The sequence below is a fragment of the Schistocerca serialis genome, chromosome 1, assembly GCF_023864345.2.
Source record: "Schistocerca serialis cubense isolate TAMUIC-IGC-003099 chromosome 1, iqSchSeri2.2, whole genome shotgun sequence".
NCBI lineage: Eukaryota > Metazoa > Arthropoda > Insecta > Orthoptera > Acrididae > Schistocerca > Schistocerca serialis.
The window spans coordinates 759,743,242-759,757,576 of NC_064638.1; the positions used below are offsets into that span (position 1 = coordinate 759,743,242).

A 14,335-nucleotide genomic window follows, 5' to 3' on the forward strand; every position below is an offset into this window, starting at 1 on the left:
TACCTATAGATATGATGACGCCAGTAACTGCATTTTGAAACGCTCTTACGATTTTTGTCGCTAGGAAACAATTAGCCTCATGTTTTTACTAACGATGTTATTTTTGCCAAAGTGTATATCTGGAAGCGGAGGCGATACAAGAAAGTTCTAAGCGCTTCTTTTGAACGATGAAATTCTAAGGAGATCATTAACTTCGGCGGTCGCCAAAATACATCGTTGACTGTTGAGAAACGTATTTTATTTTTATCATCGTCTTTGTATTCGCTAAGATAATATATTTTCCGGTGGGGCATGGTTCCCCCTTTTCCACACTATAGCCCAAAGAATTTGGAAGTGGGTATGTATGTAAGTGATGTTGCCCTAATGCTAATCGATGGTAATGTTTCAGAGATGGTTATGCACTGAACTACCAAAGAAACTGGTATAGCATGCGTATTCACATACATAGATATTAGAGCAGACAGAATACGGCGCTGCGGTCGGCAACGCCTATATAAGACAAGAAATGTCTGGCGGAGTTGTTAGATCGGTTACTGCTGATACAATTGCAGGTTGTCAAGATGTTCCAACGTGGTGTTACAGTCGGCGCACGAGCGATGGAACACAGCATCTCCAAGGCATCTAAGAAGTCGGGATTTTCGCGTACGATCTTTCCACTAGTGTACCGTGAGTACCAGGAATCCGTTAAAACGTCAAATCTCCGACATTGCTGCGGAAGAAGATCCTGCAGGAACGTGACCAACGACGACTGAAGAGAATCGTTCAGCGTGACTGAAGTGCAACCCTTCCGCAAATTGCTGTGAATTTCAATGCTGGGCGATCAACAAGAGTCAGTGTGAGAAGCATTCAACGAAGGATCATCGATTTGGGATTTCGGAGACTAGGCCCGCTCGTGTACCCTTGATGATTTCAGGAAACAAAGCTTTACGCCTCGCCTGGTCCATTAGTACCGACATTGGTGTTGATGACTGGAAACATGTTGCCTGGTCTGACGAGTCTCGTTTCAAATTGTATCGTGCGGGTGTGGAGGCAACCTCATGAATCCATAGGGCCTGCATATCAGCAGGTGACTGTTGAAGCTATTGGAGGCTCTGTAATGAAGTGGGGCGTGTACAGTTGGTTTGATATGGTACCCCCTGATACGTCGAGATAAGACTCTGACAGGCGACATATGCGTAAGAATCCTGTCTGATCACCTGCATCCATTCGTGTCAATTGTGCATTCCGACGGACTTGGAAAATTCCAGCAGGGCAATGCGACCCTTCACACGTCCAGAATTGCTACTGAGTGGCTCCAGGAACAGTTCCACTGGCCACCAAACTCCCCTGACATGAACATTATTGAGCATATCTGGGATACGTTGCAACGTGCTGTTCAGAAGAGATCTCCAGCCCCCTCGTTCTCTACGGATTTATGGACACCCCTGGAGGATTCATGGTGTCGGTTCCTTCCAGCACTACTTCAGGTATTAGTAGAGCCCATGCCACGTCGTGTCGCGGCACTTCTGCGTGCTCACGGGGGCTCTACACGATATTTGGCAGGTGTAGCAGTTTGTTTGGCCCTTAAGCCTAGAAACGTATGAACACACCACCACATGAATTTATTTATATCGTATGTAGGCTGTGGTAAGATTAATGGTATGTAATTTGTCAAACATGCCAGCACAAATGTCACGCTTCGTGTCACTGAATCTTAAAAACAAAAGCAGTTGCGTTTTGAAGTAAAAATGAATAGGGTATACTTGCGGAAGGAACAACAGACGTTTCTATGTGGAGGGACCCGTCTAGGTTTGTGTCAGCAGTGTGTTACTGGCTGGTAAACTCTAGAGCTGCGCTGTTCGTGCAGTACGTCACAGTGAGTGAAACAAGTGCGGTACTGTCGTCAAACTGGTGCTTGCCGGTTGACCCAGATGCCGTCCGCCGTGAAACCCGCAGCCGATCTGCGGTTTTCTGCCCATCACCTGTCCTGCGGTCTGACCGCCTTTCCGTATTATTTTCACTTCTCTCCTGCTTCCGGCTGCAGCTTCCCAGCTGTTCACGTTTATTTACAATATGTCAGCACAGCGGAAACTGTCGTTCGGAATTTAGAGGGCGGCCTTCAGTTATTGAGCTTCATAATTTTAAATGTTTCTGAACTATTACTAGCTCTTGTCCGCGAGTCCGTGAATCTTTTAATGCGTATTGCAGAATTGATGTAAAATTGAAGTAAAGCTACATCTACGTCGTCATGTTTTCTGGAGTACGTTTCACAGCAGTATAATTTTTTTCTGGGTCAGCACTGTAATCTTTGAGTGTTAAAATTTCTTAGTATGTGCCAGAGCACGAAATTAACTTCGCAATGGCCCAAAGACTGAAATTGAAACAGTGGGATTTGTTAATAAAGCAACTAACAACGAAAGGCTACGTTTACATCCGTTAACCAGCTTGTGTGGATGAAAAATAAAGAAAATAATTTTCACAATATGTTTTTCTCAAGGCGTTGGACATGGCTGAATATGGATACTACAGACATTACGACACACTCCGGAATTCTGATCAGAATCCGGTGGCGAGTTGTAGACCATGTTAAGCGGCAGACGAGCTGTGGCTCGCAACGCAGATGGGTACTTGAATTACATCCTGTTGGCGCTTGTCTGGGGAACTTCAGCAGTTTCTCTGACGTTTCGCCAGCATGAGTAGTCACTCATTGTCGAAGATTAGTGGTGGCCTCCAGCAACGGACTGTGAACCATTGACAAACCTAGCCCTTTGTGCTGGTTCAGAAAACTACTGAAAGACCATCGGCCGAAGATTCCGAGACGGGCGCCAACAGACAACACGTAAAGAAGAGGCCTCAAAAATACCATACAGACTTCCGTGTGCGACCCACGTCGACCTAATGACGATGGCAAGGCGTCATTGGACGGAATCCACGAGATACCAAAAGCGTTGGCGAGCCACTCTGATTCATGACTGGTGAACCGGCGGCCAAACCTCAGCGAAAATTGACAAGATCGGTGTCCAAGGGTCATACGACTTGTTTCATGATGTCATTTTCGTACTCTGAAGAACTGATATCGTATGTAGGTGGAAGGGAAGAGAAGTGTGGAGAGCACACTAGCATCCTCACGCGCTTATCGTTATTCAAGCCATTCCGACATAAATCGACAGCCATGAGATGGTGCATTACCTTACAGAAAGTGTAAGAAGACAGCGATATATGTAGACGATGAAACGGATGCATACCATTGGGCAGTCGGTTACTCCACTGTATGTCAGAAACAATGGCATACGCATCAGGAGACCGTTTTCGTCCCACGCAAACATCCCTCGCAAGTGAACGCCTCCACCAGCTGTGACCTGTTACAGGTTTAGACGCACTGTCACCTTGCCATCGCCGTGCAACAACATATATGGGGACTGTTCAATCCAGGCGATCGTTTTCCGTGCGTTGTTCATGCAGATATGGTACTCCTGAATGTGTGCAAATCTGAATGCTCTTTCATATACTTCGAGCGCTGGTAGATCGAGGGGCGGTAGTTTATGTACACGATAGCGAGTCGGTAGTTGTGGATAGTATGGACGCGCATCCATTGTTGTGAATTGGCGAACGGTTTTTGCTGCGCCGTTTTGCCCACATTAAAACTTGATGCTGTGGCGTATCTAAAAAAAAATAAACAAATTAAAACAGTGCTCGCAAGACCTCGGAGGTGGATTGTCGGATGCTTACTGCTGTTCCCCTGTTCGACAGTTAAAATGGTTCAAATGGCTCTGAGCACTACGGGACTTAACATCTATGGTCATCAGTCCCCTATAACTTAGAACTACTTAAAGCTAACTAACCTAAGGACATCACACAACACGTTCGACAGTCACACAGTCAGTAAATTCTGATAATATGGTATGACACGATGCTTTCATTCGGCGTAGGGACAGGAACGCTCCGTTCCCAACACTGCTCATGAGCGTATATCTTTTCAACCAGTCGGTGAGGATATAAGCCATTGGAAAGTTGGATTTATATTGATCAGTTAAATAGCAAAGTATACACTCCTGACGAAATTTTCAGTCTTTCGCTTTATAGTTCATGTACCGCAGGCTGTAGAGTCATTGGAAGGATTGTTGCTCAAATATTCGTTCGGCTATTTAGGCTTAAATTTTCCATGTTTACTTAACCACTTAAAGCAAATGCTGTGGTCGTTTCATCGTGAAGGCTACAGCTGGTTTTTTTTTATGTGAGCTTTAACCCAGTCTCTAATTACCTAGCACGGGAATTCTGAACTCCTAGCTTTTAAAAATTACGAACATTTACTTTTTATTGGGATAACATTGGCAGTAACGTTACGCCTGTACACGATCTTCCTCAAACTCTAAGCACTTGGGCCATCTCTTCCTAATTCCGTCCTGGAATGGGCTTTTTGCCACCGTGCACTCCCACTCTTGCACCGTCTCAAAAATCAGAGGTGCTCCTACATTGAGCCAAAAAGACAAAAATTAATTATAGCTAGATCAGGACTGAAGAGTGGGTGTTCAGCAGCTCAGAAACAAGATTTTGAACGCACTTAATTTTTTTCCAGCTGTCGGAGGAAGGGAATTATCCTCGAGCAAAATCACACTTTCTTTGAAAGCTTCCCAATCCTGGTCGTCTAGGTTTTGTCCTTCAGAAGTCGCGGTACCTAAGAGCAGCTGTCAATATTCACTGTTGGGCTTTTACCAGCGTAATGAATCAGAAGTGGAACTTTGATATTGTAAACCAGTATCACGATAAACTTCTCTGCAAAATATTTGCTGTTGACCCTCATTGCTGTAGGCGAAGGTGGCTACTTCAAAATCATGCTGTGCGGCTTACTCTGTGATTCGAAGTGATGGACCCACATCTCATCAACGGTTGCTCTGCGGCTGAGAAAGTCTACCTCTTCGACGGAGTAAGATCCGGAAAGTAGGATTGTCACCGCACTTCCATGGACCTCCCTCCTTCTGCCGCCTCGAGCAGCCATAATGGTGGTGAAAATCCTGAAGATGGTCCGAGGAAAGGGCTGAAACCGTTTGCCAACAAATAAGAAAGCTGAAAACGCCTTCGAGACTAGTTTTAGTTTTTTTTTATTTTTATTTTTTTTATACCGATCGCTGTTCTTCAATGGCAGAATGCTTTCTAAAACTTTGGGTTGTTCTTAGTGTTCGTCAGCTGACATGGTACCCAGCAAACACAAAATTTGCGGTTATTCAGAGATTCTTGGGCGATCGCTAAAGCTGGATGGAGGATAATGTTCAAGTCGTGCGCAGTGTCATTAATTCTGGAAGAGACCCTCGTGAATAATTCTCTAAGCTGTCTCGACGTTCCTGCCCGTTTTGAAGTGGGTAGCCCGAATGCTCTTCGTCGTAGACATATCCAAGAACACTTTCAAAGCGATTTAACCACTCATGAATTGTTATCACGAAAACAGCCGTCCTGCACTTGCGTTCTGCAAGTAATCTCCGCAGTCTTACTCCTTTACAGAAAATGAAATCTTTTCATTTCTTTCTTGGCGCATGTGGACAGCGAGGCATACAGAACCAAACAGCAAAACACTCAAGGACAACAGTCATGTCATTGCATGCCGCACTTTAGCCAGATCTGTCAAGTTATAGGCACAAATAAATATTGCATTTAGTTACTGACCTAGCGTCGTATGTTGAGAGGGGCACAGTTGCTGGTGGAACCACACTGCTCGGATTGCTAAGCCACTTGAGCCCGTCGTCTTCTTGTTCCACGGTCATTATCGCCAGCCAAGCAGTTCTTTGTCACGTGAAAATGGGTGCCCTACTTTGTCCTCGACTCGCCTGTTGCTCTATCTCGCGTTTCAACGATGACTGGGCGTCCCTCTGCAACGACAAAAACAACGCTAAACGCTTCACAGCAGCGAACGGGGACTGAGCCGCCCAGCCATAAGGCGGCGACTTTAGTCTCAGACAATGCTACCTTCGTGATCACCATCCCATTTAACCCCTCTGATGATGACTAACCGTCAAGATACAATGCAAACGTATTTCATTCTATTTTTCTGTTATTACAATTACAAAATTAGCAAAAAGTAGTTTTCCATAGATGACATTATGAGGGTTCCATTGTGTGTACAAAAGCAGCTTCCAACCACTCGCTTCATAATGGTTTTTCTTTATCCTATTATATTGTTGCTTGCTGTAGCGGTTTCGTTTGTTTTGTTCATCTTGAGATGGCTGCATTGTATTTAGTGGAAAAAACTGTTAATCTGCTGTTGAATACTTCGAATGTCATTGTGCCCTACAGTGAAAACATTTCAAACTGATAGATATTCGAAAAGGAAATGAAAGTTCAGGATAATTTAAATCTGGAAATTCCGTGATAAACGCGTAGTACAAGTGAATGCGTCCGTGCTGTTCTGAAATCGCTTGAAGTACGAAAGATACTGCCGACAAACGTATCATTATGTTGCATGTTTATTCTCATCACAATTGAGAGCCCTCGGAGATAAGAGCGTCACCGTTTGATTTTATACTTTTAACAGTTTGATTTTACAATAACGTTAAGTTTTGCACGCATTGATAGCAAGCGAAGACGCTACAAACCAGAGACATGCTTTGTTAACGTTAGGTATCAGAGTTCAGACAGACGACAATAATGTCGATACCGTGTCTTTTCAACGGTAAGAGACATACGGGTTGTTTCATAATTTCAATTGAAAGCTTCTAGTGCATGTAAAAGGAGGGGAATTTAAAAGTGATCCAGTCGTCAGATTTATTTACATCCAAACGGTAAATTTCCGAACACGGGTTACTTGTCAAAACTACCAAATCCTCTCTACAACCTCTGTGCAATGCAGTGAACAGCAGAACCTAATTAAACGCATTTGAGAGGTGCTACCATGATACTGACGGGATTTCTTGATGTAAGCTGGAAGCAGTTTCTGGTTCGCTAGTACCATTTCGAGTGATCATGAGAGGCGGAATACAAATGACATTCGTACTTTTTAATCTGTCCATAAGCAGAGCATTTATAAGGCATACGGTTAAACATTTATTTCTTGAAAACTTTCATTGGTTTATGATAGTGTTGCCTTTGAAGGTGAATCGCCCGGAAAATGCATTAGCATACATCACAAACTGCAATTTATAGCCAAATTATATCCTAGTTGGAATATGAGAAACGAGTAACAGTGCGTCTCTATTATTCCTCCTCCTCCGCCATGTTCAGTTATATAAAAAGACTCAAGCAGCTAGAAAGTTCACAAGTTAATATGAAGTGGTTTTTAGAAGTTGTTGCGTTGCAAAAGTGTTTCATATTGGTATTGAGTAGAAATAAGTGACGAAAGACATGTTACGCCGTGCAAGTCCACGCTGTCCCGATGGCTCACCATACGCCGCATTTTAAAAGATTTTTTAGTTTTGTCGGTAAAACATTTGCTGATGGAGCGCCTACTGAATTGTCTCAGAGAATATAACGCCTGACATCATCAGCAAATGTTCATCAGTAACGGCGCATCTCACTCCAAACTGCACATAGCGTAGAATTGTGTCACTTTAGTTTCGTTCAGTGTTTACTGACAAATCTGACTTAACGAAGCACACGAATAATGCCTCAGGGTAAAAAGGTGGGAAGGACAGCGCCGAAGTAATTCATGCATTTTTCCTAATTTATCTAGCTATTTTCTCAGTTGCTTTCTGTGTGTACATCCTCTGTTCCTTCCTGCTCATATAAATTCTCCTCTCGGGCTCACCGTGTTGTTTTAACCCCGGTGTCTTTGCGAACATGGCAGCAGAGATGGGAATGGCCGTTGATTAGCATTGCAAATTGCGTGCAAAACTCCTTAATTACTTTATGCATGCTTTGTATTCATTTTTCATAGCAGTGAGGCTTACCCTTGGTGACTACACAGAATGACAGCGTTATACTCCGAAAAACTGGATGCGACGAGCACATAAATCGCTGAAAAACCTGCTTATACCAGTCCGTCCCTCCCCCCACTCACTCTCTCTCTCTCTCTCTCTCTCTCTCTCTCTCTCTCTCTCTCTCTCTCTCTCTGTGTGTGTGTGTGTGTGTGTGTGTGTGTGTGTGTGTGTGTGTGTGTGTGTGTGTGTGTTTGGCTAGTGTTCACCGCGAGTGTTTGTGCGCCTGAAGATGGTGTGCGACCATACATATTCATCGGACTAACAATTTTTCTGCTTTTCATTTTTTGCAAGTGAATTTTGTAGATGCCTTGACTAAGCATGAACCGACGCTGGATTTTCATCTGGGTCAACCATAGAACGGATACGTCTACTCAGACAGGGAATTTTCTCTTTCGGGCTGGATGCTCTATTTGAGTTGGCGTCTTCGCTGGAGGTCGTTGTGTTCATCAAGCGTACCTCCAGCCATGCAAGGCCTTCTCTGCTGTGATAGTTGCATGGCGCGGGTATTTCTTTGGCCATTACACAACTCCCTAACAGCGACCAAGGAGCACGTACTGTTTGTGTGACGGCGCCCTGGGTTGTACTCTCATGCATTACGTAAACTGGCCCGGTGTCCAAGTACGCTAGACCTCGGGAGAACCATTTGCATGGTCAGGTAACAACAACAAGAGGTGCTCCCTGTTAAAGGTCGATGTACTGTCTCGGGGTTGTGTAAACACGAGCAGGTGGATCTTGTTACTAGTCATGCAGTGCTGTACGTCGGTGATACCCTATAGCTAGGTAGTGAATCGGCGAAAGAGTACAGTCTGCTTGAAGGATGCTAAACCCCTGGTGAAAATTTCCCGTTGAATGGGGCAGTTTCTTTCACTTTCTGGAAAATAAACTACAGCCAAAAAATGTATTTAGCCAGTGAAAGGTTCATGAGGCAAGTATTGTCACAACACACAGAATAAGGAATAAATACGCAGACTGAACGATACTCTGGCGATTTTATTTTACCAGAACGCATACCTCAACAAATGTGGCAGATAGGATCCAGCTACATACTGTTGGTTGGTTGGAGAAGGGACCCAACTACGCGGTCATCAGTCCCTCCGACCGGAGATTAACTAAAACCGATAAAATCCCACATTAAAAGAGGGAACTGCAACATCCATAAAATGATAAACTATTGACAGGGGAGGAAGGAAAAGGACAGAAGACGAGGTGAGGGAAAGAACGTGGCTACTGACAGGGGCATGAAGGACGAAGCACAGGAGACGAGAGAGATGCTCGGGACATAAAACCCCATGAGGAAAGGACTGGGAAGGCAGAGGGCCGGGGTGAACCAGTATCGAGTCTGAATGTCCAGGTATTTTCTCCACATTCTAATTAGGTAGCTGCCCGCTACAAATATATACGAACTTCATATTGTATCTTACAGTGTGCAAAGGATAATAACTGTCGTAGAATTCACGCAAATTACATCTCCTCTTTTTTCTCATTTTGCAATCCGTCGCTGTGATTTCCAGGTACTCATCCACGCCGGCCGGTGTGGCCGTGCGGTTCTAAGCGCGTCAGTTTGGAACCGCGTGACCGCTACGGTCGCAGGTTCGAATCCTGCCTCGGGCATGGATGTGTGTGATGTCCTTAGGTTAGTTAGGTTTAAGTAGTTCTAAGTTCTAGGGGACTGATGACCTCAGTAGTTAAGTCCCATAGTGCTCAGAGCCATCTACTCATCCAACTTCCGCTGCTCTCGATGTTACTGTCCATAGCCATAGCATATACAGGGCTGAAATCATGAGTGGTAACGGTTTTGCTCAGCACGGCAGAGGCGAAGGGCGTGAAGAAAGTGGATGAAAGAGGCTCACGAAACAGCTTTGGAGATGGTAAGGACGATATAGGAGAGGGGTGAGCGATTTATCTCGGTTTTCCCCTATCTGGCCTTATTGGTCGTCAGGTAGAAACGCTTTTTATCGGCTTCGTTCGATAGTCAGTAGCGAATCAGGAGCGAACGCTGTCACACTCTCTTAGTGGAGGGCGTGTTCATTCAGCGATAAGATAGCAACAGGCGCTTGCAGAAAGTTATGATGGCTTGTGATGAGACGTATCAAATGTAATCGCAGCACAGTGACAGTCACGTGTTACTTCAGCATCCTCGCTGAATAAAGCGTTGGAGAAGGATCCAAAAAGCAGAGAGGGCGATATTAGAACGCCTTGCAGTTTTTCGCATATTACTGCTCCCTGTCATAAAGACTCGGCAACTGGTAATATTTTCGCGTGACTAGCTTGTTTGATGACATCGCTGTTTGGGCTGCTGATGCGGTTGGAGGGAGGGCAGTTTTGCGGTAAGAGTTTGTCACGCTGATTCATAATATGATGATAGATAGTGGGGGTCACTGCTGCTTATTGGCGTGAATTCTTGTGCGCCGATTAGAGAGACTGTTCGAACACGCCAAGCACCCTTAGCAACTGTAATGTGCTTCATGAAGGATATAAGTACATTACTCATTCGTATCGTGCTTAGTAACAAGCAGTTCTCCGCATATGCATTAAAGCTAGTCACAGCAGCTCTTCCCTACCGTTTGCTCTGATATACCTGATGAAATACGGAACTTTAAATAAACATTATTTTCTTTTGAATCCTTTCATTCTGAATAAGTGTTAATATTCAATATAGCTGTTTTTGTTTTCGATACAGCAGACAAAATTGTGTAGAAGCCTCACAGTGTTTCAAGAATATTAATAATAATAATAACAATAATAATAATAGTATAGCTGATATCATTACGTATTTATCACGCAAATCCATGATTCAGTATCCAAGCAGAAGCCGTACAGAAAGCTCTATTTGTAGATTAGATTGCTAGCTTTGGAAGGAAAGAAAACTTTTTTTGTTTTCAACAAAGTGGAAATTACATCAGCAAATAAGTCTAATACGAAGCGTTACTACCAGTTATGTGTACGTGAAAATGAAATACTGGTTGAATTCTTGTCATTTAATCATCGTGATGTATCAGCTGTTTCCATGTCGTAAGGGAGACCTAAATGACTCTTTGTGTACTGTGCTGATGTTATGTTTTCAGTTGTCACGGAAATAAATGTGGATATGAAACGAAGGGAAAGGGCCTGTCGTCGACACACGGTTTACGAGCTTTAGTACTCTGGAATACCGACCGAGTGATAAATATCAAACTTGTGAAATAAATATGCAGAGTGGAGCACCATCACGCTAGTAAACTTCGGCTGCAGAGGTGGGAGTTACATGTTTACAGTGGAACAAATAAATGCGTTTCTAAATATTCGATATAATGCGGATGAGTGAGTGGCTCATGGAGTGTAACCGGGTCCACTATCAACACCACCTCGCGTTTTTAGCCCACTAATGGCTTTTAACCTCTTCCATACTTTTATCCACATTGCAGTCTTCAGATATGACCTACCTGTTGGAGAACGCTAGTACTGCCGTACATCACTTTGTTGTAACAACTGTCACTGAGGAGGCTCCATTTACAGTAAGGCAACTCGGGGAATTGTCCCCCGTGTGCGAGTGTACGAGAGTGTGTATAGCTTAACGCACTAGCTTGCGATACTGGAATTGTAAACAGATCCGTATCGAATCCGTGCGCCGGTCAGCGTGGTTGTGATATTAAGGCGGCTTCCCACACTCATTTAGGCAATAGTTGGGCCAGACCCAATCTCTGCTTGAGAAAAAATGATACACAAATATATGTTAACATGCGTAACCAAGTTAACACTATTCGCAGCTACAGGAAGGGATCCGTCAGCAGCGAATGAAATACAATGTAAGCCTTTTCGAGAAACCAGGAAAATTGTAGCCCTAGGAGCTGCTATGTCGGAAAGTGTCACTCGGCATTTTAGCGAATGCTATAACATTCTGGCTTCTAGCGAACCTGCTGTATATCGTGAGTGAGCGTACCTGTTGAGACGTCGTCGGCGCAGATCCGGCTACGTGGGCAGGTGGCGGCTTCCCACGTGTGCGCCCACGTGCACCGCCCATGCGGCAATCTGTGCGACCACGCGCGGCCCGTTGCCACATCGGCCACCTCAGCGCGGCTGCCCCCTGTTACAGTGTCTACGTAATTGGTCATCGGGGCCAGCCTCCTCATTCATATGGAACTCTGCAGGTAGGCAGGTGACCTTATCGCCCACACACAGCCGCGCCAGTATCGGACAGTCGTGCTAGAGATAGACTTCATCCCTCCATCATTGTGCAGTACGTGGCCTGAAGTACTCGGCCTGCCAGTTATCATTTGAATGTTCCAGCGCCCCCCCCCCCCGCCCCCCCCCCCGACACTATCACTTTGACAATAAGCGTACTTAGTGGCATAATCGTCCTTTCATCATAGGCAGTAGCGCCGAGGGCAGTTACTATCTGGATCTTTCTGGTTCGATGCGACGCCTCGCGAAGACTGAGTGGGTTTTCAATTAAGTTCCTCCACAGTGCATCCTAAAATCATTAGTTTGTGCATTACTTTGAAATAGTTTCCCGCAAACTGTTCTTGAAGAGACAGAGTTTTCTAATACAGTGCTCGTTACTAAATAGTTCTCCCATGACCAACAACATGGAGACTAGTTCTCCCATGACCAACAACATGGAGACTATCTTTTAATTCTGCAGTGGAGAGTACGCTTTCGCGCAAATTTCTGACACTGTCTTCGTATCTGCCAGGCAGTGCTGTACCTATTGAGTCACTGAGCACAATTCACTGACAGACTATCGCAGATCCTGGGAGATGACGGCACTACTGGAACAGAAGTGTTAAATTACATACTACGTGGGTTAGAACTTAAATAGTGGCAACTATTTATTCACAACCAATACAAAAGAGTTACATGTTTGCACCTGCTACCGTCTTTCAAAGTAGTCACCAGCGTTGGGTAGAACCCGTTGCCAGCGATGTGGCATTGTGATTCTCATGTATGACTGCGAGGGTGTTACTGCAATGATTTACTTTCCTCCACGGCAGACGGTCAGTGCACAGTATTTCTGTTCGTTTTTGGAGCATCACCTGCGACCAGCTTTGCGAAAGAGGCGGCGTCACTTTCTGCGGAACCCACCCATCATTTTGCACGACAATGCACGACAGAGCGTTGTGGCTGCTCTGTTCGGTCGATGGGACTGGGAAGTACTGTACCATCCACCATACTCCCCGGACTTAATTCCTTGTGACTTTGATTTCATTCCGAAGATGAAGGAACCACTTCGTGGCATTCGCTTCAGAACTGTTCCAGACATTCGACAGGCAGTAGACCGCTCCATTCGCACCATCAACAGAACAGGCTCTGCTAACGGTATACTACGCCTTCCACATCGCTGGCAGAGAGTTATACACAACGCTGGTGACTACTTTGAAGACACGGGAAATGGTTGCAAACATGTAACTCTTTTGATCGTTTGTGAATAAATAGTTGGCCATATTTAAGTTCCAACCCTCGTATAAAGCGCCTTTTACGAAAATATCTGATTCCCTTGTCAGGACATTGAATTTAACGTTAGGTACACTTAGAGAAGCCTGTATCCCCTCAAGTGCTCTATAAACTATAGCGTTTTCTACCTCGAATATTATTACATGAGTTTATTCAGAAGCGCGATTTCGGCGTGTTATGCCATGCTCAAGTAACAGCTCAATATGAAGTGCGCCATTTGAAGCGTGACGTGTCATTTTTATGAAACGACATGACCCATTCCTAGGTTTTCGTGACGACGGAAGATATTCGTGTCGTTCCGTAGTTAATGTCAGGACATCCCATTTTTGGAAATACTGTTACGATATTTGCATGTGGAAGAATGTCTGGAACCCATCACATCTACAAAGCGGGGCGGCCCACCTGCTGTGTCCAACTGTTTGCTCCGTGGCGTCGTGGTTTGAAGTTCTGAAGAACACAAGGACAGACGCAGGAAGCCATGAGTACATTGAACGCCGTGAAAAATGACTGTCGAACTGGCATGATTAGAGAACACTTCTTGTTTTGATCTTATCCTAGATGCATCAGTTTTAGAAAGATCTGTCAGCCCGCATTGCACACGAGATTGTACGTTGAGACACGATGTCTTGTAAGAGAAAGCGTTGATGTAGAAGGTTTAAAGGTCAGTCGTTTACGTCATTGAAGAGGCTAGGAAGACGACAATGCTCTCTTTCAGCACCCATCCACACACAAGGAGACGAGGTCCCGTTAAGATTGCTGCATCACTATGAGGTTCAACTGAGCAAACATCAAGAACAGCGACTTACAGAAATTTTACTACGTAGATCTACTGACATCGAACATAGGTGGGTAACAGCAGACAGGAAATACATTGATATCCTACCAATTCACAGCTCATAATCACTCCTTTTACGAAGGCACTGCCCTCGTATCAATCATATTTACGTATTCCATAAGCAAATAGGACAGGAGTCTTCGTCATTTACATAAATGTATGTAGAAGATGCGTTAACATGGTTGAC

At 44.6% G+C, this 14,335-nt stretch overlaps 1 protein-coding gene across 9 annotated transcripts in view; it reads left to right on the plus strand.

Moving 5' to 3' along the window:
• LOC126482274 (protein held out wings) overlaps window positions 1–14,335 on the plus strand; it is a 423,674-nt gene that overhangs the window by 39,988 nt on the left and 369,351 nt on the right. The window lies entirely within an intron of this gene.